We start from the raw sequence: 6,705 nt of genomic DNA on the forward strand, positions 1-6,705 counted from the left end.
CTCACTGGAGTACAGGGTCCCACACACACACTGATTCTCACTGGGGTACAGTCCCACACACACACTGACTCTCACTGGGGTACAGGGTCCCACACACACACTGACTCTCACTGGGGTACAGGTCCCACACACACCCTGACTCTCACTGGGTTACGGTGTCCCACACACACACTAGCTCTCACTGGGGTACAGTCCCACACACACACTGACTCTCACTGGGGTACAGGGTCCCACACACACACTGACTCTCACTGGGGTACAGTCCCACACACACACTGACACTCACTGCCGAACAGAGTCCCACACACACACTGACTCTCACTGGGGTACAGGGTCCCACACACACACACACACAGACTCTCAGTGGGGTACAGTCTCACACACACACTGACTCTCACTGGGGTACAGTCCCACACACACACTGACTCTCACTGCGGTACAGTCCCACGCACACACTGACTCTCACTGGGGTACAGTCCCACACACACAGTGACACTTACTGGGATATGGGGTCCCACACACACACTGACTCTCACTGGGGTATGGGCTCCCATACACACACTGACTCTCACTGGGGTACAGGGTCCCACACACACACTGACTCTCACTGGGGTACAGTCCCACACACATACTGACTCTCACTGGGGTACAGGTTCCCACACACACATTGACTCTCACTGAGGTACAGGTCCCACACACACACTGACTCTCACTGGGTTACAGGGTCCCACACACACACTGACTCTCACTGAGTTACAGTCCCACAAACACACTGACTCTCACTGGGGTACAGTCCCACACACACACTGACTCTCACTGGGGAACAGGGTCCCACACACACATACACTGACTCTCACTGGGGTACAGGGTCCTACACACACACTGACTCTCACTGGGGTACAGGGTCCCACACACACACTGACTCTCACTGGGGTACAGGGTCCCACACACACACTGACTCTCACTGGGATACGGGGTCCCACACACACACTGACTCTCACTGGGGTACAGGGTCCCACACTGACACTGACTCTCACTGGGATACGGGGTCCCACACACACACTGACTCTCACTGGGGTACAGGGTCCCACAAACACACTGACTCTCACTGGGGTACAGGGTCCCACACACACACTGACTCTCACTGGGGTACAGTCCACACACACACTGACACTCACTGGGGTACAGGGTCCCACACACACACACTGACTGTCACTGGGGTACCGTCCCACACACAAACTGACTCTCACTGGGGTACAGGGTCCCACACACACACTGACTCTCACTGGGGTACAGTCCCACACACACTGACTCTCACTGGGGTACAGGGTCCCACACACACACTGACTCTCACTGGGGTACAGTCCCACACACACACTGACACTCACTGTGGTATAGAGTCCCACACACACACTGACTCTCACTGGGGTACAGTCCCACACACACACACACACACACACACACTGACTCTCAGTTGGGTACAGTCTCACACACACACTGACTCTCACTGGGGTACAGTCCCTCACATACACTGACTCTCACTGGGATACAGGGTCCCACACACACACTGACTCTCACTGGGGTACAGGATCCCACACACACACTGACTCTCACTGAGATTTGGGGTCGCACACACACACACACACACTGACTCTCACTGGGGTACAGTCCCACACACACACTGACTCTCACTGGGGTACAGTTCCACACACACACTGACTCTCACTGGGGTACAGGGTCCCACACACACACTGACTCTCACTGGGGTACAGGGCCCACACACACACTGACTCTCACTGGGGTAAGGGGTCCCACACAGACACTGACTCTCACTGGGGTAAAGTCCCACACACACACTGACTCTCACTGGGGTACAGGGTCCCACACACACACTGACTCTCACTTGGGTACAGGGCCCACACACACACTGACTCTCACTGGGGTAAGGGGTCCCACACACACACTGACTCTCACTGGGGTACAGTCCCACACACACACTGACTCTCACTGGGGTACAGTCCCACACACACTCTGACTCTCACTGGGGTACAATCTCACACACACACTGACTCTCACTGGGATACAGTCCCACACACACACTGACTCTCACTGGGATATGTGTTTAACACTGTTGCTGAGTCCCTTGACAATCTGCTATAAGAGTTGTGCTGATCACAGTGACTGTTGTAAGGGGACTTATCGGGACAGACAGTAAGTGTCACGTCTCCCCTGGGAATGTTCATAATCACTGCCCTATCTCCCAAACCAGTGAGTGCCTGTCTGGTTTCTCCTCACTCCTTGTGCTGCTCACCTTCCAGGAACAGTTTCTCTGGAGAGTTGGAGGCTGAGGTCTGACCTGAAGGAAGTTTTCCAAGTTGCAAGGGAGTTTTCAGGAGTGGATTATGGAAACAGACGTTTGTTTTGAGAGCATTGAGGACCTGAGGGTCGTGAAGTTGAAAGAGTTTTATGAACTTATCGAATGTGAGCTGTGAGAAACAGTGTGTATTCCGTGTCAAGAATGCCCTGTCCCTGCTCTGGGAGGGCACGGGGTTAATGAGGCCTTCAGATGAGTGATGGAAGGCTATTTAAATCGAAACAGAGAAAATAGGTGCAGGAGAAGGCCATTCAGCCTATCCATCCTGCACCACCATTCGATACAATCATGGCTGACCATGCACTCTCAGTATCCCACTCCCACTTTCTCCCCTTAATCCCTTTAACCACAAGGACCATATCCAGCTCCCTCTTGAATATATCTAATGAACTGGCCCCAAAGGCTTTCTGTGGGAGAGAATTCCACAACTCTCTGAGTGAAGATGTCCTTCCTCATCTCAGTCCTGAAGGACTTACCCCTTTTTCTTAGTCTGTGACCCTCCCAGGTCTGGACGTGCCCACCCCCGTCCAGTCCCATCAGGACTTTATGTTTCGATGAGAGTCCACCTTCATTCTTCTAAGTCCCAGTGAGTACAGCCCAAACAGGCCAGCCTTTCCTCATATGTCAGGCCTGCCATCCCGGGACTCAGGCTGACGAACCTTAACCGGACTCCCTCAACAGCAAGACCCTCCTTCCTCAGATTAGGGGACCCCAAACTGCACACAATACTGTGATGACACTGCGGATTGAAAGGTTTTTCCATCCTGTATGGTTTTGAAGACAGATTGTAAGGCAGAAGCTCCGAGGAATCTGGGGTCATCGAAACACTTTGGGAAGCCTTGGTTTTATTTTGGTGTGGAGAAAGTGAGGTCTGCAGATGAAGGGCTTATGCCCGAAACATCGAATTTCCTGTTCCTTGGATGCTGCCTGACCTGCTGCGCTTTTCCAGCAACACTTTTTCAGCTTTTATTTTGGTGTGGCCAGCTCTCACAGATTAGGATTTCTGGGCTTTGGTTTCTCAGTAAAATCAGAAGCTATTGGAGTCTTAACAGATTTGAAATATCACCTGGCTGCTACACGCTCTGAATTTTCTCTTGATGTTTTTTACCATCCTGCATTGGAGAATTTCTGCCTGAATTCTCCTTTCTTTTGGCCGGGGAGGGGGTTGTTTAGAAGATGTGACTATATTGGAACGGTTCATTAGTAATAGGTACTGTATCTCTTATCCTGTTAAGTGTTCCAATTGTTACGAAGGTGTAAAAGTGTACTGTACCTTTACGAGAGTTGAAGGACTTAGGGAGCACACAGAGTTCCGGAGAATTTACAATGTCATGTTAGGCCCAGCAGCCAGCAGTACCTGGGTTGCTGTGAGACAAAAACAAATTCAAATTTGGCCAATCAGTTTAAATTGCTCCCCAAGAAAACCAAAAAAAAAATTGAACAGTTGGAGGAGAACTGCCAAACTACCAACATATGCAGACTGCCGGGAGAATAGCTCTCTTAAAGGTACCTTTATCAACCAACAAACTATGAAACAGAAAACCTAAGAAGAAGGAAAGACGACAGAGGAAGATACAAGAGAAGATTCGACAAATGGTGGTTTTGAAATTTGATAAATCTTAATCGGGGATTTATCGGACCAGTATTATAGAAGGGAAAGTAAAAGATAGGTTAGAGGAAGGAGTTGTAAATAGTTATTCATGTATTATTTTCTGTTAGACTTTTATAAAAAACATTATTAATTTTTACTTTAAATCATAATCTTTGGAATAGTTCTTAGCCTCTGGAATTTTAACAGATTACAGCACTGGTTAATTCATTTCTGCATTGCTGGGTTAAATTAGCAGGGAGGGGTTTACCCTGTTTCGCAACATTTTGAGGCTTTCATCTGAGATTTGAACTGGTTTCGACAGATTTTAATTGAGTTGGAGGTATGGAAAATCCCAACAGATTTAAACACTTGAAGATTAGTGTTCTAGATATTTAAATAAAACGTAGGTGAGGCAATTAGTTTAATTTTGGTGATTTGTGGTTGATTAAATTAAAAGTGACAGAGCTGGCTCTTAAAATCACTGAAGAGGTTCTGGGATTTGAAGATGATTCTCAAATTTGCCAAGTAAGTTGAGAAGGAAAGAAAAAGGCCATACTTTTAGAATTAGCAAAGAAGTTAGATTTGGATTTAACCAAGACAAAACTTAAGCTAAAATTGTAAGGGGTTGGGGGGGGGGGGGGGGGGGGGGTATTCAAACACCCAGGTGTGTCAGAGAAACAGACAAGTGCAGCAGAGGTAGAAAAACTTAAAGTACAGTTGAAGAAAATGGAGTTAGAAGATCAAGAAAGGGAGAGAGAAAGAGAACGAGAGAGAGAAGAAAGGGAAAGTGAGAGGAGAGAGAGGGAGAGAAGAGAGAGAGGAAGAAGAGAGAAGAAAAACAGAGAGAGAGAAGGTTCTTAGCTGAGCAAAGAGAGAGAGAAGAAAGGAGAGAGAAAGAGAGAGAGAATTTGAACTTGAGAAGTTGTGACTGAGTCAGCAAAGTCGTTAATAGGATGGAGGTAAAAGGAAAGGTAGTGATATATACAAATATGTCAAAACTCTGCCACCTTTTGACAAGAAAGATATTGAAACCTTCTTTATTTCATTTGAAAAATTGGCTAGGCAGATGGAGTGTCCTGAGGATTTATGGGTAATGCTAGTTCAGTCTAAACTGGTCGGCAGAGCTAGTGAGGTATTTGCCGCACTATCAGATGAGGGGTCTAGAGATAATGAATAAGTTAAACAGGCTATTTTAGGTGCTTATGAATTGGTACCAGAAACATATAGACAGTGTTTCAGAAACACAAAGAAGGAACCAGGTCAGACTTATGTTGAGTTAGAAAGAATTAAACATAGTCAGTTTGATAGATGGGTGCATGCTTTAAAAGTGGATAAGACATTTGAGGCTCCACTAGAGATGATTCTGCTGGAGGAATTTAAAGACTCACTTCCAGAGATGGTAAGAATTCACATGGAGGAAGAGCAAGTTCAGCAAGTGAGAAAAATTAGCAAATGAATACAACGTGGTGCACAAGACAAGCTTCCGGCCAGAATTCTGTCCTGTGATGGATAGAAGTTGGGAGAAAGGGGAGATCCTACACTACAAAACCAAGAGTAGAGAACACCAATAAGAATTCATCACAGGATAAAAAAGAAGCCCAGGAGGGTGGAAAGGAGGTGAAAGGCCTCAGGTATTTCCACTGTGGTGAAGTGGGACATGTAATGTCACAGTGTTGGTCGTTAAAGTGAAGCATTGTGGGAAAGGATGTGGTAAATAAGCTAAGCTAGTGGCATTAGTGAAGGGAGTAAAGGAGATCCCCATGAGGAGCCGAGGAACTGCAGGAGAGTGCACAGCCTAGGCAGGAGCTGGGTTTGGAGTTAGTATCTGATCTCTGCAAAGAATTCGCCCCTGTAGGTAAAGTTTACTCAGAAACAACAGGGGGAGAAGGACAAGAAGTTATAATTTTGAGAGATACAGGATCTAACCAGTCACTGATAGTAAGGGATGAGCGAAAATGCACACTTTCTGAGCTGTTACCCGAGCGTGTGGTAATTTGTGGGATAGATGGACAGAAATTTAGCATGTCCCCGGTGTAAGAGCAGGTTGGAGTGTCAACCCAAGACTGGGGGAGTTACAGTGGGAGCGATTGACAGAGTGTCAGCTCCAGGAATTCACTTTGTTCTTGGGAAGGATTTGGCAGGATCCGAGGTGGGAGTGACACCCCCTTGTTGTGGAGAAGCCCAACGAAGACCAAGAAACTGAGGAGTTAAAACAGAAATATCCTGGTATTTTCCCAGACTGTGTGGTAACCAGATCCCACTCTCATAAGTCAAGTGAAAACTAGAGAGAAAGATGAAGGAGTTGAGGTTCAGTTAGAGGACATCCTGCTTGACGTAATGGTGCAGAAAAACCCTGAACAGGCAAAGGGTCAGACAGAGGTATTTAGTCCTGAAAGGCTAAGGGACCTACAACAGCAAGACAAGATGATAAAAGATATATATGTGGATGCGTACTCCGAACAGGAGGTGGAGAATATTCCAGAGGGTTACTATCTGAAAAATAGAATCCTCAGAGGGCAATGGAGACCACGGCAGGTTAGTGCAGAAGAGAAGTAGGCCGAAGTGCACCAGATAGTGTTGCCGAAAGCACACAGACAGGAGATGTTACGGGTAGCACACGAACTACCTGTAGGAGGTCACCTAGGGGTATGAAAGTCTCAGGCTAAGGTACAGAAACATTTTTATTGGCCTGGAATGCACAAGGATGTGGCTGACTTCTGCCGTATGTGTCACACATGCC

Source organism: Hemiscyllium ocellatum, chromosome 50 (genome assembly GCF_020745735.1).
Source record: "Hemiscyllium ocellatum isolate sHemOce1 chromosome 50, sHemOce1.pat.X.cur, whole genome shotgun sequence".
NCBI lineage: Eukaryota > Metazoa > Chordata > Chondrichthyes > Orectolobiformes > Hemiscylliidae > Hemiscyllium > Hemiscyllium ocellatum.